Source organism: Neodiprion pinetum, chromosome 5 (assembly GCF_021155775.2).
Source record: "Neodiprion pinetum isolate iyNeoPine1 chromosome 5, iyNeoPine1.2, whole genome shotgun sequence".
Classification (NCBI taxonomy): Eukaryota; Metazoa; Arthropoda; class Insecta; order Hymenoptera; family Diprionidae; genus Neodiprion; species Neodiprion pinetum.
The window spans coordinates 29,192,054-29,217,742 of NC_060236.1; the positions used below are offsets into that span (position 1 = coordinate 29,192,054).

Consider the following 25,689-nt stretch of genomic DNA (forward strand, 5'->3'; position numbering starts at 1 on the left):
AAACAATGCGAGATGAGGAATAAAATCAGACGTGAAAAAAAAAAAAAATGTCAACAGAATTTGATCGTTGACAATGAGCCGGGCCGAGCGGTGCAGGGGCGCGTGAATACATCCATTGTGCCTATGTAATACCGACCTATCCAGTCAGCTCAACGAACACACGGGCACAACGTACGGATACACTTTGATACACACAACCGTTGACATCTGCCCTCGTGATCTTCTACCGCCTTACATGTATACGTAGGTATTGCTACGTCGCGACATTACGAGATGTAGAAGAAAAATTCTTAAGACCGTTGAATTCAGAGTGGCCATTAAATCTCCATCCGGGAAATTCCCTCGCTTTTCCAAACTTGTCCAGAAAAAAACCCCTGACATTTCCCTGACTGTTTGAGAATTTCAGAATTCCATGACATTTCCAGGTTTTCCAGAATTCCCTGACCAGCGGCCACCCTGTTGATCCAACACGTGGACGCTGATATTTTGTCAGCCATGGTTATCGTCTCTACGTTACGCTTGTGTACAATACGGGCAATAGACTTGCCCGAAGACCTGCCTCAAATATTTATATCATTGTACCTACCTGTGTTCACTGATCACATCACCGCACACGACGAGAAACAAAATAAAAAACATGCTTTCGGTGTATCGGTCAGTGGTAAAAATGCGGTGAAGTGGAAAGTATGCTCTTTCCGATAGTATACCACTGATATTACAGCCGATGCAGTTGCAGTAACGACGGATTCGACCGACGGGATACTTTTGCAATTATAATTCATCCTCGGACGCGATATTGCAGAGAAGAGAAAGAGACGCGTAACGACCCAGTCCTTTCACATGTCCGACGTTATTTGATCACCGACGAATCAGAGACTGTTGTATAGTTTCGAAGAACAATGAAGAACGACTTGTTTGATAAATTCACGAGAATTTCTATATATTAATAACGATAATGCGGGTGTAACTCGTAACCGAGGATGCGAAACGTGTTACTGGTGCTTATGTGGGACGAAATACCTACGTATAAAAAATAAAATAAAGAAACATTCGCGGGCTACATCGATTATCAATAGGAGTATTAATTTGCCCGCGTTCGAGCATCGTAATTTATATCGTATTCCGAATCTAGACGGACTAATTTCGCGTGTGAAACATACAAAGTCATACGAGGTCATCTCGTTTGCAAAACTTATTCGCGGCGTCTGCAAGCGATTAATCTTGCGAATGATCGAGAGCCGTAATGTCCCGAGGCTCGATGGTTGGCTGTATTTAATTGTTCCCAATCAACGCCGGCAACTCGCGCGTTGATATTTTATTCAGAACAGCGGTTTCACTCATTGTTGCCACGTCGCCGTTATTACACTGCCTTCGGAGCACATTCGTTCACCGACTAGAAGTGAAAACTCTGCAGAGTCATCCCGAGTAATCATCACTCGGTGAAGACACTGCGCGTGGCTTGCACCGCGTCTTTACACTTGCAATGATTCGTTGTCGCTTGTTACTTATTAGTTTGTAAATCATTGTTGCGCAATAATTCCAGCTAACCATTAGAAAAATTGTAGAAGGATAAGGAAAAAAGAGAAGAAAAAAAAAAAGAAAGAAGAAGAAGAAGAAGATGATCTCACCGTCTAAGCGTCTGTGAGAACGATGCTGGCAGGGGCGATTCTCCCGCGGATATGCGGTTGGATTAATATTCTGGCTTGAAATGCTGGCAGCACTTTTCTTTTCGGCGTATTGAAGAAACTTTGAAAATAAAAGAAAGAAAATTAATTATCCAGGTATATTCGATCCGTGTGAAATTTAGGATTCGTCAGGATGACGTTGGAAACTTTACCGCAACGATGCATGTTTACTTTGCACGTTTGGGAATGTACGATGAACGAAACTTACTATTGGTATTTCGAGAAGTCAACTCCTTGAAAAGTCAATCTAATATTGCACGATAATTATGTTTTTTTCCTGATGTTTCGTTGCGATAACGTTACTAACTTCAACCTCATGAGGATCAAGGGTTGCAAAGCGTGAACGTATTTCAGTCGTTCCCGAACTAAAGACGACGAGAAAGAATTCTCGACTAATTGTCAATAGTAAAACGCGATCGTCTCGTTTCCTCTTCTAACACCCGAAACCAGTTTACGTCACAGGCTTTAACCTGAACTTCGATTTTGTTTCCACTATCACACGATTTGCAGCAAGCTAATTTCATCACTTGAGGATCAAACGGTGTCTCAAGATGTATCTTCTTCAACAGACTGCTGCAATCTTACATTTCTCACGTTTTTCGTAATTCCAAAAATATTCAAACAGATTTTTAAACGATACCTGTCTTACCGAACTCTTCTAGCTACTGTAACAAATAAAATTTCTGTCAGTGCATGGTAGCTGAAATCACGGTTCAATCGCTCGACAGTTTTCCGACCATCCCCATATTTCGTAGTTATGGTTTAATAGAGTTGATATAAAGTCAACAGGCGCCGAGCAGCAAACGAAGTGAAAAGGCTCGCGTGCCTGAGTAAGTGGAAATGTAGTAAAGACTAAAATCTTTCGTGACTAATTTAGTGCCCCCTGCTTTTGCACGACGGCTTGATCGATCTGGGGCTGTTTCGTCGTCGACGCAATTTGTATGTGGATAGGTACATGTCCAACCTACTTTGGCGATGCCATGGGCGAAGCAAATTTCGAGCATGGTATATGGCTGTGGGTGCTTTTGGACGCCGCCTGTTTATCGTTTCGTTCTTCATTTCTAACCTGCGTAAATGTTACGCCGGCCTCGATGCTCCCTGATATTATCCACAACCGGGCAGCAACGGAAACCATTCGTGGATTCGTGACGTGACCCCTTCTTCTTCCCTCCCCACATTTTTGTAAACTTTCTTCCCTCGCCGTTTGCCACGTGAATTTTCTTAATGTCTGCAAACTAAATCCATTTGAAACGCAGGGATAAGAGAGCGTGTAAAGTAGGCCTCGAGCGAAAATCGATCGATTTAACCGTAGAACGGTAACATTTTTTTTTTTTTTTTTTTACTTATTTTAGTAACGGGGGTGAAAAAACTATTAAATTAAGGGTTCTATAGGATCTGATTTTCTTAGTTTTTTAATAAAGAATCACGCGGGATAGAAAAAAAAATAAAAAAACAACTTTTTGCCCAGGTACCAAAACACGGAAACGTAAGCTGTTCTCTTGTGGCAAATTTAGATTCTAAGGTTAATGCAAAACTTCCACCCAATTGATAATGCGCGAGATTTTTTGCCATCGCGACAAGTTGGAGCGAAAGGCGTGCTTTTGACTAATTGTAAGAAAAATAACGCATTGAAATATAATAAGATGGAATAAATACTGTAACGGAAGAAGAAAAAAAAACGTTTCAAATATGTGTTTTAACATTTATAACAAAAAAGAATCGCGTCGACAAAAAACTGAATATTAATACTTATAGGTGTACGACTCGTTTATAATTACGCATAACGACTTCGGGTAAAACCTGAATGAATTTCAATGAAACAGATATTATAAGTAAATAACACGGTTATTTATACATACGTTATACCAGCGTCTGCATGTATGCGGAATGTGGGATAAAAGGTTATAGCTACCTCCATAAAAAAATCATCGACCCGATTTAACGATGAGTGAAAACGATCTTGGCAAATATAACCAGGATATTTGAGTAACCATTTATTCCGGTTATCACGCCTAGTTTTAACTACGTCTATTATACGTACAACTTTTCATAGCTGCGTCTACTACGTCCTATTTACAATTAATTTGTGTAACGATTGACACAAAAAAAAAAAAAAAAAAAGGTCAGACTGAACGAAAAAAAATTGTCTCAATTATCAGATAATAATCTTACAAATAACCATTGTAATGTCGAATAATAGTTCTGACGAACTTTTATACGGGGATACACTAATTTTTACGAGTGCCAATTATTCGTAATTCTAATGTCAGGCCGAATGAATAAATTATGCTCGCCGTTTTTCTTCTAATAGGTACATATTACCAACGATTATACTTAGACACCGGTAGGTAATTTTCACTGTGCTTTATATTGAGTTTTAACGACGTTTCATACCATGGTTATATAATCGACGCGATGCGTTTGGAAAGAATGATTCTGCTAATTATATTCAATTTGTTTTCTGTTCTTTAACGGTATATTCAAATATTTGTGCGTGATTAAATATGGATCATATAGAACGTAACAGTCGACTGAAACAATAAATGACGAGCGCGGTTACGTTCGGAAAATTGATGATATCCAGAATCCCACTATTAAAATTTAGTAGAACCATTTGACTGTTTACGTAGTTAACTGGAGAATTTCGCATATTTGGGTCGACTGTTTCATACAGCGAATGTTTCGCTCTTTTCACACACGCACAGATACAGTCACTGTCCACATGGTTGATCCAACGACGGTAAAGAAATGAAGAAATGGCATCGATCCTACTAAATCGCAATAGTAAATTGGAAAAATGGATAATAATAATTTATCCAGATGCGAAGTACCTACAGGTGGCATAAGAATGATCGTACGTTATAGGATGGCTCCTAATCTTAAGATTGAAAACCTAACCCAACCTAACTAACCTAATATCAAAGTTAAACTTAAACTACGAAACAAAACTTGAAGTTAGTACGAGTCTACTCGATAGTCGATAGTTAAAAATCACAAAACCCAATATTGATACTATTGGTTTGAACTTTTTTTGAGTTGAGATGTATTATTCTTAATTTTCTGTTTTGCCAGTTATTTACTCCCTTCTAAAGCTTTCAAATTACTCGATAATTAATTGAAGAATTTCACTGCGCAATGTAAACGTTAAAAAAAATATGTTCCGGCAATGGAATGCTACCACACCCCGTGAACGAGTATAGAATGGGACTGTCAGGCCCTTTTTTGCGTTCTAGATCCGACGATTTCGATACTTGGAGATGTATACAACAACGAGAAAATCGTCAAAGGCACCAGGTTAAAAAATAGTCACTTTTACCAACTAACACCTCAATCAGCACTGAGAAAAATTTCATTTTTAACACAGTGATTAGAAAAATTGCGTAAAACAGGTATCGTTGAAAAAAACTGTTTCAATATTGTTGGAATTACGAAAACCGAGGTACGCGTAAGCATTTTGCGCTATCGTCGATCCTTTTTCGGTTATTCGTCCACAAGGACATTGACCAACCGATCCACAAACCTAATCGACTGAAGAATTATAGTAGCAATAAAAAAAAAAAAAAGAACAGATTCGTTTAATTCGCTCGGAGCCGGAGACGGTGGACGTCGTCCTAGGACGACGAGCGTCGCTCTCGAGGATGACGATGACGAGGAGGATGAGGAGGAGGAGGTGGAGGACTCATCGCGAGGAGTCGGAGCCGACGGGGGGCAGCCGATGTCCCGGGGGACAATAAGCGCGAGGAATGCCCCGCGGTGCGGGACATGAAGACGTCACTCAGGAACGGGATCGACGGGGTCAGGTCGACCCGACCTACCGACCGACTCCGGCCAGCTGCGTCGCGCCCTCGGCCATCCAGACTCTTTAGTCCCGAAACTCGGGACTTGCGGCTCCTTCGTGGAGAGAGGGTTATGCTTGGTTGTGTTATAGGTGGGCACGCAACTCCGGGTGATGCCGGGCGTGTCGAGTGACTCAGCAGCGAAAATGGTTTTGAATAAAAAAAAAACATTCGGGACGCGGATGGATTTTTGTGCGCATCGGGGGTTTCGACTCTCGGGACCTCGAATCCGAAGTCCTGGATTTTTCAACTGCCGCAGACGCCGTCTCGAGAAAAAAAAGAAGAACGGCAAAATTTGACGTTTTTCGCGTTTTTCTCGAAAAGAAAAAAAAAAAAACAAAAATGCTGTTATCGGTAGATGAAAAATTCTACATCGAGTTGTGTACCCTCGCTTACTGTCGGGAACGGGGTCTGATCAACGAATTGAGAAAAAACGAAATGTTTTAACAAAAATTCTCCAGACGACGTGGATAAGCGGAGTTACTTTTTCGAAATGCAACCGTATTCCGAATTGTTTTTAATTCGGAGCTATTTTGAATGGACGAATCGGCTGATCGCAACTGCCGGGGAACCAAGGATTTACGTTTATTATTGTCGCATTTTCTTTTTCTTTTTTTTTTATGTTTTTTATAATGCGATAATTTAGGGGTGCGCGTTCCGAAATTGGGACTCGTTTGTTTCAAAGTTCGAGTAACTTGTGACTCGTAAATATATGATTGCCGAAAGTTTTTATACCGTTGTAAGTTTTCTCACCGATTATATTAAATGTTTATCAATTTCGTAAAAATGATTTTAACGCGGTGAAAAGAATTTGCGAAATAAATACTGGCATGGTACAGACACTTGTTTACAGTTTTATCAAGTATTCTGCTATCTCCTTTTTGAGGAGAATCAGTAAATCAAAACTATATCTTCATTCTTCATTCTCTGACATTCCTCTGTTACAGTTTAATTGTTTAAAAATAAAAGATACATATACACGAAGATATACAGAAGAGTGGGAGAGAGGGAGGGGGGATAATAATGCTGTTGGTTCTGGGATCGGGTTGATTGACTGACCGACTGACTGACTGACTGACTGACGGGATTCTCGGTCAGCGTTTCTTTGCGAGGCATAGGAATCGGGGGTGGAGAATTCCATGTCTTCGCTCCTGGATCCAAACTATGTGGACACACGGGAATAAAGGCCCCCACAGAGGCTAATAACGAGACGCATTGTCGACGTTGTAAAACAGCTTTCGACGGGCCACCCTCAGGGTTCGGCGTTCATTTCCCCAATAGGCCCACCACCACCACCACCACCACCACCACCACCACCACCCCACCACCACCACCGCACAATACCCACCTCCCAATCATTAGTTTCACAAAACGCGGCATGAGCCCGTCGTGCGCCGTTACGGGACCTTGAAACTTACCTGCAATCTTCGACCCTCTCATTAGTGGTTGAAAAATTTCTATGTAACCCGTTTCTACACTAATTTTACGACAGATAATTTTGTCAAATACGTTCTTCGCTCTTGTTCGCCTCATCTTCTACGATGATCGATAGCTGTACTTGTGTTTGAGAGAAAACTATAAATTTTCAATACACACGGCAAAGGATTTGGCTCCCATGATGGAGATGATCTGAAAATTTGGATACGACAGCGACAGCGACAGCGACAGCGACAGCGGCAAAAAACAGAAACAGCGACAGAAACAAAGACAGCAACAGCAACATAAACAACGATGGCAACAAGAACAAGAACAACAAAAACAACAAAAACAACAACAACAACAGAAACAACAACAACAGATTTCAAGTTTATGTAACAATGAATCGTTGACAGGTTTTTTTTTTTTTTTTAAGATACAGGTGAATCGAATTGAAAACGAGTTATGGAAATAAGATTTTAGCGATATAAATATAATCTATTTTGCGATTTTGTTGTCCAGCTTTCTTCCTTCTCGCGTCCAGTCGGGGAAAAAAAAATAGGCGAAGGGTGTGAAAATGTAGAAAGATTGGAAAACGGAAGGGTTATAAGTGTGTAGAATGTTTGGTAAAATGAGAAAATGAAACGGTCGCGGTGTGGAATTTTTAAAAACGGGGCAATCTGTTTTTATACAAGTTTCTTAAAACGTAGAAAGTCAAAGTATAAGAAGTCAAAACATAAAATCGTTGAAATTCTAAATCTTCTATCACACTTAGGCTTCCGATATTTTTAATGATTCGCACATGCAAAGGGTTTGAAATTTTCGCGTATTTCAAAATTCTGTACTGCGATACTAGTGAAATTTTTATAAATATTTTCTAAATTTTTAACCGCAAAAAATGGTCAAAAAATGGAAGTGAAAATAAGAAGAAGCCTCTTTATGTGAGTATAATATATATATATATATATATATATATATATATATATATATTCGCTTACGGCGGGTTCGAGGCTCTAGAAAGTACGGAGGAAGGTTTTCTTTGGGTAAAACCCTCTTTTCTAGTTCTCGTCAAATTACGGTCAGTTGCGTCTTTGCACCTGTCCGAAGCTCTATACGTATGCCTAACCTTATGTATGGAATATGGATGTAGCAGCCTGCTGCCGCATGCCACGCTTGTCATTTCTATACATACATAATTTAGATACCACGCATCCGTAGTCCGGGGTTCCTAGTTTTCTAACGGAATTTTTATACGTATACATATACTATATAATATATATAATATATATATACCATCCATTCTATCTGAATTTTTCTCTATTCCGTTATTAGGCACGTATCCAAACTGGTGTATACAATATACGATATTAAAATATGATGTGTATTAGCCATCTCACGTCTTCCTACGTTGATTAAACGACTGTTCAAAACCATGCAAAACATCCGCTAAACACGGCATTAGAAACTCACCGTCGCACCGAGAAAACTATTAATATTAATATGGAAATGTAGGCAAATTTTTTTCCCCCTGCATACGGTGGTTAGAATTTTTCAAGCATAAAAAATTACGCTCCTTACGACTAGACTCGAGTTGAAATTTATATGCCATGTTATATGCGTAGGTATATTATGGGTATAAAATGTTGAGAAAAAAAAGTTTAAACCTTCTTTCGATAGTCGTGAAAATTTAAGCTGCCTTTTCGAGGTCTGGGAAATATGTAATTATACCCCGCCACCCACGTACGTTGAGAATTATTTCGAGATAAAATTTTTGCCGGATTTAGAAATCTTTAAAAAATATAAAACACCGTCCGTCTATGTTAAACCCATTTGCTTTTTTCTACGCTATGGCGCGCGATATCGATTTTCGTTTTCAAACGATTTTCTCGAAATATAACGCACGTTAAATTATTGTCTTGTATAATATGAAACGGGGGTAAAATTTTCTGAAAAATCGATCGCCGCTATTCATCAGGTATGTAAAATTATTCTCACATTGCGAGAAAAACGGCAATTTTCAAGACGGAAACAAACTGAATTTCTAAAAAAATATCCAAAACATCTCAAAATCGTTCAAAAAATTTTTCTTCACTCAAATAAAGGCATTTCGAGTCAGTATTTTAATTACAAAGCGAACGTGTGAAAACAAATTAATATTGCAAATTTTGGTCAATTTTTTTGAAGATATACGCAAATATCGAATTATATGCGCAAAAACTATTTTTCGCACGTCCTGTACTGCACGGCAATTGGTGTTGTTTACTTTTTTATCGTAATTACCGTCGTAGAAAGAGAAAAAGAAAAAAAAAAAAAAGAACGGCAACAACGAAACGTCAACAGAATGAAACGATAAACATAAAGACGATGAAGGAGAAGAAAAAATCTCACGAAGTGTCGTTACAGGTGAGATACGGAGAAGGAAAGAAAAAAAAAAACGTCGCAACAACGTACGAGTGTACGCGTAAGAGGGAATACCCACGAAACTCGAAGAGATTTGAGGATCCGGAGTCGCAGCAACGGCAGAAGCAAAGTTGAGGAGTCGCGGCGGCGGCGGCGGCGGCGGCGCGAGAAGAAGCTGCAGACACAAGAGGTGTCTCCGGAGGCATCTCCGTATCTCTCCCCATCCCTCTCCGTTGAACGCCGCAGGTGTATGGGGTCCGAAAAGTTTCAGTAGGGCCCAACGCGGGGCGGCATATTTCATCCATTGTCGCTCCTCAACTCCGGCGGCGGCACTTTTCAACTTTTTATAGAGATTTTTATACCGCTATATCTATACCACGCCGCGGGAATATACCAGCGGGAGAAACCGGCAGCAGTGAGAAGAAGAAGAAGAAGAAGAAGAAGAAGAAGAAGAAGAAGAAGAAGAAGAAGAAGAGGAACAGCAGCAGCAGCAGCAGCAGCAGCAGTCAGAAGACGAAGATCTTCTCTCGCGCGGGGTGGTGAATGTGAATATGAATAATAAGAACGGGTTTCCATCGCTCCTCGCTACGTTCCGTTCCGTTTCGTTTCGTTTCGTTTCGTTTCGTTTCGTTTAGCTCCGTTCGGTTCGGTTTGGTCCTCCCGCGCTGCGTTGGGACCCAAATAATATAACAGGTCCGAAGCAGCGGCGTGTCACTGACTGCGCTGGATGCCTCCGGATGAGCAGCTTCTTTGACTAGCTCGTCGAGGGGATGGAAGAATGAAATTAGCCGGACAATCGGCCTCGCGATACAAGGTGTACGAGACGGTCGTGGTGGTGCCGGGGGTCGTTCGTCCGGCGGCAACATCGGACCCCCCCCTTTAATTGATCCCCGAAAACGGTCTGACGGATTAAAGGAATTCTTTTTTTTTTCCTCTTCTTCTTCTTCTTCTTTTTCTTAACCAGGTCTCTGAACTAGCTGTAACCAGTAGCGTAACCGGTGACTCTATGCCCGAGAGTGTGCTACGAACTGATTCGGTTTAATATTAATAGGTAGAGAGCGCGAGAGAGAGAGAAAAAAAAAATTGGACGGTAAATTTTCAATTACGTGCCGTTTTCAATCGTTATACGCGATTGACACTTTTTTGTTTTTTTCTTTTTGTACAAAATACTCGTTCTACCAGATTGCAAAATTTCTTGCTATAATTTTATAGATTTATTTCGGATTGGTAAATTTAAAGAAAACTTTGTAGAGAATTTCACAGATTGATGAGAATATAATTGTATGAATTTATCGTCCTGACTCTACCTACGTATTTCTTATCTAGAGCTAGTAATATTGAAATAAAAAGAAATTTCAACGTTGATATTTTGTTTGATTTTCTTCAATATTTATTAAAATCCGTTCCAACTACAATCGAACACGAGCCTCGGGATGACCGAGGAAATTTTTGTCGGACGCAAAGCTTCGAGATCAGTAAATAAGTATAAAAATAGTGTTACAAAGAGTGAAATCTCACTCGTTTCGCCCCCCGCTTCTAATGTTTCAGTAGTCATCGTAGATAAAAGATGCACAAAGCTTTCGCGTATCGAAAGCTAGTTTAAGGTTGGCGCGCCAGGCATCATCGTCGTAAACAACAGTCTTGCTTCCGACTTGAAATTGCAAGCACGCAATATTTCCAAGCATTGAATTTCGCCGACTGATAACTTAACTATTTATTCTCTAACGCCTGCTCCGTTCGCTGAGAGAAATTTGTTAGTTCCGGTTACCGCTCGGTCCTTGACTATTTTCATTTTTTACCAAAGACTCGTTTTTCGTAACACCAACAATATTCAAACAGTTTTTTCAACGACACCTGTTTTACCGAATTCTTCTGGTTACCGTGACAAATGAATTTTTTCTCAGCGTCACAGGGGAGGTTCACCCCCTGCCCGACGGTGTCTTTCGCCGAATAAGTAGTCGGGGTGTGATAATCGAGAAAACACGGCGCGGCATGGCGGGAAGCAAATATCCTAGGCGCGGAGTCTAGGCGGTTAAAACTCTCGCCGAGGAATGCCGGGCACAAAGGTGTTGAGCTCATCGGAGGTGGGTGAGCTTCACGATGTGCCGTTGGAGCGGAGCTGTTTCACCGCGGTAACGCGAGTCGGGTTATAACTGTCGATATATTACTGTAACCGTCCGCGTCCCCGCGTACCTACCAAAGTGTGGGTGCGTCCGTGGGCCAGTTAAGGGTGAAAGGACGGGCATATTTTAACTTTATGGCCGTTCGTCGCTACTGTGCTCTGAACGCTGCTCTGCGTTGCGCTGTGCGTTGCGCTGCAGGCTTCGAATCGGCCCGACTGCCGCGGCCCGCTTGTCAGGCCCAGGGCTCCCCGGGCCTTGCCGGGCCCCACCGCTCATGTGTCATCTTCCTCTGTGGCACGGCCCGAGAGCCGCGCTCGCCTCGCCTCTACGACCGATCCGAATCAACGATGGAATTTCACGCGCGTTTATCCCGCCTCGACTGGCTGCTTTTACCTTATCTGTACGCGTAATAACCGCCGAGGCTAATGCGCGTGCTCGATCCTACCTTCGATCTTCGACGATTCTAGCGGATATGTTAAATTGGTAGAAAAATTTACATTCATTTTATTTTTATTTTTTTTTTCTTCTTCTTCTTTGTTTTACAATTGTACAATTTTACTTGGAATCTTGGAACGCGTACGTAAAAGTTTCACGATATTATACGTTATGTACTTCGCGCGGATTAGAACTAGACGTTTGAGCCCGAAATTGTGGATGCTGTTGGTGCTGTTTAGAAGAAAAAAAAAAAATTAAATTTAATATAATTCTTTTTCGAAACTACGTACGTGGTCGTGGCAAATTTTTGATCTTATTTCAATGACACTTGCAGCCATTATTCACTCTCCTCTTTAATCATTCGTTACAAGAAACCATGCTTGACCTTTTTACGCGTCAAATATACAAATGATTCGCGATAATGAATACGAGGAAAAAAAAACACAAAAAAAAATCGTTTTTTTTTTTCTTGCAGGGAAAATTTTTTAGTAATCACTTGTTGGTGTTCGAGTCAAAAACGTGATCGTACAATAGAAAGGTCACACTATCGAGATATTGAAGATACGGAGACCCAATTTGTCGTTCGATATAAAATTCAAAACCGTCGAAATATGAATTCATAAAGATATGCGAAAGCGAAAATACACGACAAGTTATAATTCGTGATTTGTTTTGTTTTTACTCTAGCTTTCCGTATTTTAAATTACATTTCTCGATTGTGGTAAAAAATAAAAATATTCAAGGACCGAGCGGTAACCGGAACTAAAAATTTCTCTCATTGCGAACCCTCCTTACGTTACGAACGATCCAACTGTAATTAAAGAAAAGTAGAAGGAAATTTCCAATCTCCAGATTGATTGATTATTTGTATTCGAACACAGAATATACGTTTACGAAATTCTTAAACCCGATCAGAGGGATGACCATCTGAAATTTACACATCAAACGCGCGAGGAGGATTTCTACCCGAGAAAGAAGCTCGCGAGGTCGTTAATTTATACAATTTGTTGAAGCTCGCGCGACACTCTCTATTCTATGTTCGTACAGCATGCGTATGCGTATAAAATTGTTCACATACGCAGTCTCGGGCATACTCATACGAACGTGCGTATATTACGGGTGTATTTATAGCCTCTGCACCTACCTGGAGGCGGACGAGGAGAAGCTGCTGCCGCCTCGCCGGTCTGACTCCTGCAGACAGACGCCTCCTCCTTGTGCAGGACCGACGATGCGTCTGGATGCGCGTTGCCGCTCTTTTAAACCTTTTTTCCCCGTGATATTTATGGATGTAGTTTGTGACCCGCGCAGGCTTCGCTTCACCCCTTAATTAACGATTGTGCCACCGAACGTCGCGTTCGCCCCTTTCTCGCTCCCTCTCTTATCCTTCTCCCGTTGTCCTCGTCCTTCCACAGCCATTAGCGGCGTATCCGTATAACGCGTGCGTCTTGGCTAACGCAAGTGTGAGCTCGTAAAATAATGCACGTCGGAACAAGAATCGCGAGTTTCGTTTCGTTTCGATAGTTTTCGATCACGTGGGAGAGTGAAATTTTTGATTCGGTGGTTTGTTTTTTTTTTTTTGTGTTTTTCTGCTCCATCGAATTTCGAACTATCAATTATGGCTACGCGTCGTTTTGTCGCGGGATTTTGACGAAATTTATGTAGGTACAGAACAAGTCGAGACCACTTTTTTTTTTGTTTTTTATTTTTGCACTTAGATATTTATTTACTTACAGGTACGGGTAAATTATGAGGTTAAAATTCGTAACGTCGATGAAAAATCGTTGTTTCGCAACTTTGCGAGCGTCTTGAATTTCGTTAAACATATTCAGATTCAGGAAACTCGATTGGAAGTTCAATAATACAGATCTCGTTACTTCAAGCTGGTAAAAAATAACGAACGTCTTTTTTTGTAAATTTTATTTTTGTTTTTTCGAGTACCGGATGTCGACACTTTCAGAATATACGGTTTCGCAAAACCGCGAACCGACGTAAAAGCTTCGGGACAATTTTCAAGCTGTGTCAAGTTATTCAGGCCTATAAATGTCCGTTTTTAATTCGTCGCGTAATTTGTGGAAGCCCCTGGCTGGTCAGCGCGGTGGTAAAAAAAAAAAAAAAAAAATATCAAGTAGGTCGCGTACCGATTAGGTAGGTCAACAGACGGAGGTTTTTGAAGGGCGTTGACGCGTTCCGCCCGTGATATTTTCGTCTTTCGCGTTAATTCCAGATTGGCATTCTTGCAGCTTCCCGGGCGTCGATCCCCGCGAGAAAAGGCGAAGTAAGGAAGGAAGGAAGGAAGCGAGGGGGGGGGGGAGGGAGAGGACGAAGAAGGGAATCGAGAAGTCGGATACTCGAGGGTGATGGAAAAAAAAAAGAAAAGAAAGAAAACGCGCGTAGTCCAATCGTTGCAAATTTGTCGGCGGTGGTTGAGCTCGAGGTTTAGACCTTGTAACGCGAAACGACTGAAATCATCGAGCCGTGAAGCTCGGCTAATGCTCTCTAAAAGCTCGACCAATAACGCTATAAGGCTCGCAAACGGTGAACGGCGAAGGCAGGCGGGAAGAGAAAAAGAAACTGAAAAAGCGAAAATATACAACCCCCAATAAGGTATAGAAAATCCCAAGAGAGAGGGAGGGAGAGAGAGTTGATATCGCCGAGTAATTTGGCCCGGATTCGACTCCCCGTTCGTCACTCTTCGTCGAACATACAACGAGCAGGATTTTTCAGGCGGGGCCAAAACGAGGGTGCTGCGTAAGGTCGAAGGTTGGGGTCGAAACCCGCGAACGCGCCCCTCGTCGGATTTTGCGAATCAGAAATTACGAATCGGAAGGGCGACGCTTCCGAATCGGCTCCGGAACGGTCCTCAGCACTCCTTCGTCGAGCCAGTTGGGCGTGAGAGTTTGACATTCCGAGGTTACACCCCTCGGGCACAGTGTTCACCCCTCCGTAAGGAGCCTCGCAGAAGTTATGCAAACCTCCGGGATTCGATTGTCGTCTCGCCAAACAATGAAACACCGATTAGCGCCCACCCCCGACGATCTGAACCCTTTGTTCCGATTCGACTCGGCACCTTAATCAGCGCAGATCGACCACCTTGGATCCCTCGTCACAGGTTAGGTATCGATTTTTGAAAGGATGGAGCGTAGGTTGACGGTGGTCACGAATTATCATCCGTTCGGACCGTTCGCCGCGTGACTCACCGATCGGAGTTTAACTTTTTGGTCATCGTGAGACTCTCGACGTGAGAATAATGGAAGGATACGACAGTCCGGGCATGACTCTGGCTGTGAGCGTCGCCACGGCGTTATTTTTCAAAAGACATCTCCCGCAAGGTTGACACGTGTATAAGTGCACGGGTACAACGGACTTGGCGAATAAACGTCGGTGATCAGGGTACGGGGACCATAACCGATAGAGATCGAATTCCCGGTGAGTTTTGACAGGAGGATCATACGACGGGGTGGAAAGAAGCAGCGGCAGGTAGCAAGAGGCGGAATCCCGAGAAGTTATTCGATCCAGTTTTCGCACATGCGGGAGTAAATGATTCCGCTGTTTTGTCAACGGAGGAACGAAGAAGAGATCGGATCTCGCGGTGGACGTGAAGGGCTTGGGACCACCACGGACCCCGGGAGAATGGGCCTGGCAACGGTAACAGTAATTTGACGGTCTCGTGTTCGTTGTGTTTGTTCACGGGCTCGTACCGGGTAAGTCGGCGTCCAGGTATAAAGCACAATGTCGCCTGGGTTGGTACCTACTCTGTTACTGCAACCCAGCGCTAAGTCTGCGGTGCGGTGGGACACAGGGCGCTGTTATGTACCTACCTTGCATTATGGTAGGGGAGGTAAACTTTCGGAAAGGACATTTTCTCGAAAAAGTGTTCAACGGCCCGTGAAGTGATGCAAAGTAGAAAAAAGGTCGGCGGTCTGGCTGGCTGCCGGTTCCTAAGTAGGTAGTTTTCTCGCACCCTCAGCGACGAACGTCAAGCAGCGGTACCCGGACATCAGAGATCGGATCGGTCCTCTCCTCACAACGCGTACCCATTTCGTCAGCGTGACACTAAAAGCCGCAACCCCTGTAATCTCGGAACTCCCGAGTCCTCCGGTCCTTCGGTCTCTTCTCGGCAAAGAGAGTGCACCAGTACCGACTATCTCGGTCGCGGTAACCCGAGCACGGCCATTCAGCTGCGGTTTTCACACAAAATTGTACGACCGATGCGGGTTTTCCCTCACCCTGCATTGAGTCCGGAGGCCCTCCGCTTATCTCGATGAGGTTTTTTGGCCTCCCGATCGCCGCCGCTCTCTGCAAACCTCTCGATTATTACCATGGACGATGGTGCGTCGTCAGGGTTCACAATGAGAGAAATTTTTAGTTCCGGTTACCGCTCGCTCCTTAACTATCTTCATTTTTTACCACAATCGAAAAATATAGTTCTAGGTAGGAAATGAAAATTAGTTTTCTAGTTGTTACCGGAAATTCTGGTATCCGTTACTGTTCCTTCTCATTACGATCGCTGTTGCTATGTCTTCTTGCAACTGTTCCGAAAATTTAACGCTCGTGCAACAATAAATTGACGTTAAAGCCTCGTTTAGCTGAAAAAGTAGAGTAAACCGAACAAACTGATATTGCGTTGCAATTACCAAAAAAGGATCGGCGATAGCGCAAAATGGTTAGGCGTACTTCGTTTTTCGTAATTCCAACGATATTCAAATAGTTTCTCTAACGATACCTGTTTTATTCAATTTTTCTAGTTACTGTAACAAATGAAATTTTTCCCGGTTCAGACGTAGCGGAAGAAATCAACATCATCAACGATTAGGGTCAAGGCGTGATTAACCCTAGTCACTTGCACGGGGTCCGGTTGACCCCGGCACCGACTTGAACGTACAATTTTAAAGGCAACGTACTTGAATCAGGGTTGTTTGTGCAAGTACAATGAAGAATGTTTGAAAAAGCTTAGAAGTCTCAGAGACCCCGTGTACGTGTTGCGCATTGTTTTACCTTTCTTGCTTCAAGAATTTCTCCCGCATCCTCCATCGTTTTATGCTAAAACTAAGATTGGAATCTATTTCTGAATTGTTAAATTTTGTCTCAGAATTTCATAACGTCACGTTGTGTGCAATAACAACGCTGCGTAATTGGCTGGGGTTTGGGTGACCCCTTGTGAGTAATGTGGAAGTTTTCACAAGCGCGAGTGACTAAGGTTAAGGAACCCCAATTGGTCGTTGTTTTGGAACACCGACAAGGAAGGTATATCTGAGGTGGTTCTCTCCGATTTGATTTCTCTTCTGATATGTTATAGTATGCTAAAAACTAAGCGACGCGTATTTTTTTTTTATCCGCAATTGCACAATTTAAGGGGTTGAATCCACCCTCCAAAGTGAGGCATGTCAAGGTGCGCTTTGACAGTTTCACCCACAAGAACACAATATTTTTTAAACAATCTTACTGGTAAGGTTTCCTCATAACGATATATGAAAAGCGTAATTTTTTCAATTGATAAACAAAACTGCCAAATTGCTCCTAGACATACCTTACTTCAGAGGGTGGTTTTAGCCCTTTAAAGTGTTTAATGGCGGATAAAATAAAATACGTGTCGCTTAGTTTTCAGTCTACTGCAACATATTACAAAAGCAATGAATTCGGAGAGAACGACCTGGAACACCTTCCTTGGTAGTGAAAATCATTGACTGATTGATCGCTTCGTTGCGCTAAAGTCTGATGACAAGCGTGTTTTCCCCAGCTTCCCATGTTTCTCTGCTCAAATCACGTTGTCGTCGTTATCCCTTCGAAAGTCTCAAACGCCCCGAAGAACTGCGAAAGTCTCGGCTAATCGATCGACAAATTTCAAGTCCGATGACAACCCTGTTTTACTGACCTTCCAATGTTTCTCTGCTCAAACCAAGTTCTCGTCACGATCGTTTTTGCCTCTCTTCTAAAGCCTCCAAGGCCTCAGAAGGATCGTGAGAGTCTCCGCTAATCAAGTGACCAATTTTTCAAGTCTTTGCTAACGAACACGCGCGTATCCTTGGAATACAATTTGCGGACGGGTTTTCGCAAGCTAGGGGTTGGCAAGGTCCTTCCCGTTTCTCACCTCCCCTCACACGGAGGCTTCTACCACCGAGCTGACTGTCCGTAAGTCATGACGGTGAGAGGAAAAGGAAGCGGGTGTTCCGAGTGATTTAATCATCCACGGTTTCCGTACATGCCGAGAGTATATATTACCCCGTTCAATAACTCACGAGCCGCGTTTGTTGTGCGAGCCCATCCGACGGATCCGCGAGAGCTTGTGTGCTTTCCACGACGAGCGAATAAATCAACACCACGGCGTCCGCTCAAAAGCTCGTGTATTATACGAACGCACGTCGAAGGAGCCGTCGTACATATTGTACACTTCACCGAAAAGTACTACATGTTACACGTTCAATGTGGTTAAAATCGACGAAAATTGCCGGACGTATAGTTTTAATCAACGTTTTACTATTTTGGTAATGGATTGTGTTATAAAAATATAATTACCGCAGTACGGATGAAACTTTTCGTGAATTACTATATCAGAATGAACTAAACTTGTGTACCTACTCAAAATAAGTACTTCGACCGATGGTGTACGAAAAATTGATTACACTGAAAGAAATTTTTAGTTCCCGTTATCGCTCGGTCCTTCATTATTTTCATCTTTTACCACAATCGAAAAATATACTTCCAGGTAGAAAATGAAAATTAGTTTTCTAGCTGTTGCCGGAAAGTCTAGTAATTTCTTTTTTCCAAACAAATGAAATTTTTCCCAGCGATGATAAAAAAAAAACTTCCCAATTTCCGTAAAAATTCGTAGTAATAATAGAAAGTTTGCACAAAAACACTTGTACATTTTCGTGAAAATTTTGTATCTCTTCGGTAAAAACAAAAAAAAAAAAAAAAAACAACCAGCCGTTACAATTTTTAACGCAAATTAACAATACCTTATGAAAAAAAAACCCCTATTTACGTTTAAAAATTTATTTACGAAACAATGCGAAATCTTTCAATTTCCGTAAAAACTCGTGGTAACGGAAAATGTTGCACGAGGGTAACTTTCAATTTTCCGCGCGTGCATAATTCGTCCAGGCCTCGAGATAGCACGACAACTGGTCCAGATGCACGCCCTTTGAAAACGCGGATGTCCTCTCTCGCTCTCCCGCTCTATTTTTCTCTCGGTTACGCGCGCGTATAGCGATTACGAATGACCGGCTCCATTCAGTCCAAGCCTCCTCGCCTTCTCCTCTTCGCCTCGTCGCAAAACCGGAGCGATTTGGCATGTGTGAAACGGCGTGTTATACCTACACGAGGTTGCGCGTGACGTACGTGCGTGTCCTCACGCATATACCTTCCTCTCTGTTTTCTCTATCTTTTTTTTTCCATCGTTTCCTCCTCATCCTCCATCTTTTTCTCATCCTCCCCTAGCCCCGCCGCGTTTGTATTTCGAACGGGTTTCGCACACACGCACGCAATCGCAATCCTGTTATACCTACACTCGGACATCCGACCACCTGGGTGCCAGGATATAACGCCGCACACATAGGCCTGACTAAACCCAAAGCGGTGAGATGCGGTCTGCGATAGCTGTGTCATTCGCCGCCGCAATCATGCGACAACTATTTTTCTTTTACATACATATTGGAAATTTTATATATTTTATTCAACCCTCACGCGTACGCTCTGTGATACGTTTACGAACGGATCGTGTAAAATGTTAAATATTTCCGTACGGAACTTCCTACACTGTATTAGAAGTTTTATTAGTATACGTAACAGTGAATTCACACCATACATTTACTGTCTATTCAATGTACGAACGCAATAAATTTATTACAAAATTTGGTGAAATCAAATTACTATTGTTTTTTTTTTCTTGTCTTTTTCCTATAAATTTTCATTGCAAATTTCAGACAAATGCATAGTTAATTTGCGTCGTCGCACTGAATTTGTAAATTTACGCCTCTTTTGTACGGTAAATGTTTAGTAAATTCACAATCATTTTTACACAGTGTACAGATACGTAAGTACATTTCTTACCAAAAGTAACGTTACTCCGGTTACCATTTTTTGTTTGTTCATTTGTTTATTTTTATTTTATTTTATTTTTTTTTTTACTCCTCTCGGTCACTTTCCTTGGTAAAACAAAGAGGAACGAAAATTGGCTGTCGCCTGTAACGTAAAATGTTTTTAAATATCCTGCCGCGATTAATTTAGCCTGACGATACTTCACTGCGATACGGATTATGCCTTACGGTGAACTAGACTCCGAGCTGCCTATAAAAGGCGTCCGCCCTCCATTCATAACTTTGGTCTATAATAAATCCTCCACGCCCTTAGAATCATCCGTGAACCAAGTCCCGCTAACCCCTGAGAACGCAACTTAGACTTCCCTTTCTTTTACCCCCTTTCTTTACCTCAGGTTGGACCGTTTTTCTTACAGAAATATATACGTGTACGTATTATGCGTATACAGGGTGTCCCAATTTTAAAGATGCGTTACGTTTTCAGCCGATCTGATCGTTCGATTGGACAATGCGTGGTGTAAAATTTTTACGATTACATGAAGAATTTTTTTTCACGCGGTCCAACATCGTAAGTTGTGATGTTGTGGAGGGTGGAGCAGCTTTTTTAAAAATGGAATCACACATTTTTGTTTCGACTCAAATATTCTTTATTCGAAAGTGTACAACTTTTTCGGGGAAATTTTATTTTTTATTTTTTTAAAGTGAACAGTTCGCGAGATACAACAAGAAATCGAATTCCGCAAGACACGGGGATGTGGATTTGAAAAGATTACCCTTAAAATTGCTCTGCACGCATTACGAATTCTATTCGTCGTGTCTCAATCTCCCCGTGTCTTGCAGAATTCGATTTTTTGTCGTAACTCACGAGATATTCGCTTCGTAAAAAAAAAAAAAAAATATTTCCCGAAAAAGTTGTATATTTTCGAATGAAGAATATTTGAATTGAAACAAAAATGTATGAATTAGGACTTTTGAATTGGGACACCCTGTGTATACACATATATATCTCTGCCCCAGATACTCTTGATTAAAGTTAAAAAAAATAACCTTTTTTTTTCCGTTCCATACAGAAGCTCGATCCTGGGTATTTTTTCGGTTATACTTCGATCGGTTTGTCTTTTCGTAAAATATCGCTCGGCTTTTGAGTCTTGATAAAAAGTTTGGAATATATCCTGACGAAATACCACATGCATAATAAAAAATCACAAAGTACCTTGTATCAGAAATATTTCGTAAAGATTTGATGTCCGTTCTGACGGACGTTTACGGAATATGGTCAAGTAAAAAAGCCCCGGCTGAGAGCTTGCGCGACATCGCAAAGAATTCGCAAGAATCTTTCGATCGGTACAAAAAATCGAACAACGTTAAAATAAAAAAAAAATAAATAAGAACAAGAAACTATTTCCAATGCGATTAGTGCGAAACGAAATTCCTGACAATGAATTTCAATAAAATTATTATACAATTATAAGAGAAAAATAAATTAATTACCGTAGGTAACAAAATCCCGAGTCTCCGATCAGTTTTCATTTGTGAAGAAATTTCGGCTCCGCTCATCGTCGGCACGTTGAATCTTATCTCCCAACTGCAACCGGGGATAAATCTGGGAGCCTCTAATTGAATGACGCACAATTGTATAACCGATTAGAATCGCGGATGATCGGCGCGTTATCTCCAACGGTATATCTGTACAAAGCAATAAACGTCTGGTTAGCTGGTTATTACCCGCAGGAGGCGGCTAGAGCTTGGATCATCGAAGGGAGGCGCCGAAACACCCCAAAGCAAACGGACACGGACGCATTTCCGAAACCCCTGCGACGCGTGCGACGCGCGTTATCGAACCCCCGACATCCCTCCTAATCTCATACTCGGGTGATAATCTGAGTGCACGATACTCGATAAACCGAGTGCTTCGCGCGGGTTCCCGTGCAGTGGCGTAAAATTCGCTGATATATGGCGCTGCTTCTGCTCGTTCGTACGCCGCGCCGGGGCGATATGTTGAAAGTTGAAAATCAACCGCGCATGCGCGAGTTTTATCGGCAGGCTGACCACTCCGAGTTTTCAGCCGTCGAACCGTTTCTGACGGCGATGTAGTTGATACGAATTTTCGAGGTTAGAATCTCGAATAATTGAGGTAGCGACTCGGAAAGGTTTGGGAAGCATTTGTTGTTGGGTCGGAAAGTTGATTCTTCGAAGAACGATCGGAATTCAATGCTTACGCTCTTCGAAAATTCAAACGTACGCGTTTCGCGTACGTTGGCCCGCTTGCATCGCGGACAAGAATATCGCTGCGGGAAGATTTCGCCGACCAATGAGATTTAATTATTTTGGCGCATGCGCGGTTGATTTTCACGTTTTAAGAGATTGTCCCGGTATAATTGGCCACGTTTACTTTTGCAACTTTTGTCAAAAGATGATGAAGAAGAAGAAGAAGAACATTGAGAAAAATTTCATTTGTTACAGTAACTAGAAAAATTGAGTAAAACAGGTATCGTTGAATAAAACTGTTTGAATATTGTTGGAATTACGTAAAACGAGGTACGCCTAACCATTTTGCGCTATCGTCGATCCTTTTTTGGTAATTGCAACGCAAAATCAGTTTGTGAGGCTTACTCTACTTTTTTAGTTCAACAAGGCTTTAACGTCAATTTATTCTTGCACGAGCATTAAATTTTCGCAACAGTTGCGAGAAAATATAGCAACAGCGATCGTAATGAGAAAGAATAGCAACGGATAATAGACTTTCCGGTAACGGCTAGAAAACTAATTTTCATTTTCTACCTAGAACTATATTTTTCGATTGTGGTAAAAAATGAAAATAGTCAAGGACCGAGCGGTAACCGGAACTAAAAATTTCTCTCAGTGCCGAACTCTCCTCCCTTCAAAATCACTCTAAGAACGAGTCGGACGTAGTTAAACATATTAATTATCGAATTCCGGGTCGGTTGTCACCGGTTATTTGATAGGTGAAAATGACCGTCCGTTTCTTCCAATATCGTGGGTCCGCCGTCGGGGGACGGACGAAGAGTGGATCGCGGCTTAGATATCGAAGTCTGTAGTCCAGGCCGACAGGTTGACGTGAGATTGAATCTGTCCCGAGACCCGGTAAACCTATTCCTCTATTCTCCTGACTCCGTCGGTCCATGCCCCACCACCCACACCCCCGAACCTCACTGCAGTCCGTAAGTCTGTACGGTGTCGAATGGTAAAAGCCTTTTTTATGGGTATGGGTGGCCAGATACGTATGCGACGGGACGGAACAACCGTGCACGATCGCTCCTGCGGCTATGGGGTGTCCCCTTTTAGTGCTTCGCACATCCGGCCTTCCCCTCCCGCCCCCTAATAAAAAATAAAATGAAAAAAAAAAAAAACAAAACAAAGTAATAAAAATAAAGGTTAAGACGCTGTAAAACTTTACTTCAATTCGCTCGTACAATCATCGATTCGTACAGAGTGTAGTGATTACACGGTGTGGTAATGGACGGATGATGGTTTTTTATGGGAATGGGATTGTCAGGGTACGGTAAGAAAAAGGAAAAAAGAAGGGAATTATACACTGAGAGAAATTTTTAGTTCCGGTTACCGCTCGGCCCTTGACTATTTTCATTTTTTTCACCAGAATCGAAAAATATAGTCATAGGTAGAAAATGAAAATTAGTTTTCTAGCTGTTACCGGAAAGTCTGGTATCCGTTACTGTTCCTTCTCATTACGATCTCTGTTGCTATGTCTTCTTGCAACTGTTGCGAAAATTTAACGCTCGTGCAACAATAAATTGACGTTATAGCCTCGTTTAGCTGAAAAAGTAGAGTAAACCTCAGAAACCGATTTTGCGTTGCAATTACCAAAAAAGGATCGACAATGGCGCAGAATGTTTACGCGTACCTCGTTCTTAATCCCAACGATATTCAAAAACTTTTCTCAGTGTAATTTCATCCGAAATACGCGCATCCTCGAATCTTCCGCGATAGGTAAAACTCGGATCATACCTATACTTTCGTTTCACCCAGTACAGGTTCGAAAGTGTCTTACAGGCATAGAAGTCGATCTGTATCAAGGTATGATTCTCACGTGTGGGTGAGAAGCACGCGGTACGAGGTCGTTGTGTATAATATTCGGAAATACACAGGTATGCTGGAAGTGTGTGGGAACGAGAGGCCGGATCGTGGGGACCTTTATATCAACGGCCCGAACTGACCAGAACGCTATTCGACTAACTCGGATATCTTTGAAATATCGCGTTTCAAATCTTCAACTTGTCAATCGAAACGTCAGCGCCGACTTTTTAACTTGTTCCTTTTACAGGACCAATCCTATAACAAACGCAGACATTCGTAAAGGCGCGCCCAAACCCATGGTTCGATTTACACGAAGTTACGACTCCGCGAAACCTGCACGTTTTAGACTCGCAAAATTTTCATTATTTTTCAACCGACAAAGTTATTTTACACGAGCTTTAAGGTGGTCATTATTTTATCATGGTTTTTATTTGTTCCTTTTTTTTTTTTTTTTGTCGCACTCTTTGACCTGCTACTTAAATCAGAAAAGAAATTCGAATCTCTCGCGATTGCCGGTTTTCATAACTCTGTAGTAAAGGAAAAAAGTACCGTGTATAGAAATTCCATATGCAAAACTCAGAAATACAATCATTGTATTCTATGTTTGGGACGAGCCTTCGATGAGCTTTAAGTGAAATTCTTCAAGAAAATCTAGAGTCAGGTATTATTAGACGCCTGAAGAGTTGTCAGCTTGAAAAGTTGAATCGAAATTCGTTAAATACTGCAAATGATTTCCCTCGAAACATGACGAGACGACAGAATGTAATAAAGTGCAAATACTCGTCGGTGTTGGTAGGTCCGTTATGGACTATAGAATGGGTTCCTTTTCACCAAAAGTAACCGCACCGAAGGCTGTCAATGTGGTATTCAGCAAGTATTCGGTAACGATCGATGTCTGTCGAAAGGTGTTTGTTAAAAAACATGGATTCTAAGGTAATTTGGTGAACGCGTTTGAATGTAAGGTCCGGAGACGGGTCTCTGCAATAAGTGAAGGTTTCCAAGTGAGTTGTAAGAGCATGAAACGGGAAAATGATCGGAGTAAGTTTGAGCGAATCAATTTTCAGGCAATGTGCAAGCCCCGAGGAGACGTGAAAGATAATGGGACAAGAAAAGAGAATTATGAGATTGCAATCAAGAGTTAAGGTAAACAGTCCCGGACTCCCCCGGATGTAACAGGGTGACCGTTACTACCCGAAACACTTAGACAAATGAAGTCCCCGACACATTTCGGATGAGTTCTCAAGAGTTTCAAGATTTACGATTTCCCTGTTGAATGAAGTAAACGAGTACCCGATAATTACCGACCTTTTGGACGCCTCACAACGTTACGCTTTGGTTCCTTTCCCCCCGGTGTGATTGGCCGGGATCAGACGGCACGGAAGATTAGGGCCCTTTGGCAGCGCGGGGCCAGTTTTAGCCAGGCTTAGCACAGTTATCCTTGTCTACGACGGCTTCCGTCGGTCCTCCTCGTAGCACCTGTGGATCCTCGAGTATAACAGACACGAGTAAAACCGAGTATACGAAACTCCCAGACGAACGGAACGCTCGCCGCAGGTGTCGGTTCGGGGATGACGGTAAGAGAGAATGGCGCCCCTCGTCACTGTTTCCTTATTCCAGGTACCTTCGAGGCTTAACAAGGGATGCCGGTTACGCGCTAATTAGCAAAATTCATTCATGCCAGAGAGTCGTCGTTCGACAACCG

The 25,689-nt window shown here is 42.2% G+C and overlaps 1 long non-coding RNA gene across 3 annotated transcripts in view; it reads right to left on the reverse strand.

Moving 5' to 3' along the window:
- Window positions 1–1,626: 1,626 nt before the first annotated feature.
- The window catches only part of LOC124220147 (uncharacterized), a 149,326-nt gene continuing 125,263 nt past the window's right edge, over window positions 1,627–25,689 (reverse strand). Inside the window, exons 5-6 of one of the 3 annotated variants that reach the window (XR_011177076.1) lie at window positions 2,654–2,920; window positions 1,627–1,746 (exon numbers count right to left, since the gene is read on the reverse strand). This is a non-coding gene — a long non-coding RNA (uncharacterized lncRNA). The remainder of the gene's footprint in view (window positions 1,747–2,653; window positions 2,921–25,689) is intronic. The other 2 variants (XR_011177077.1, XR_011177078.1) reach the window with 2 other exon arrangements.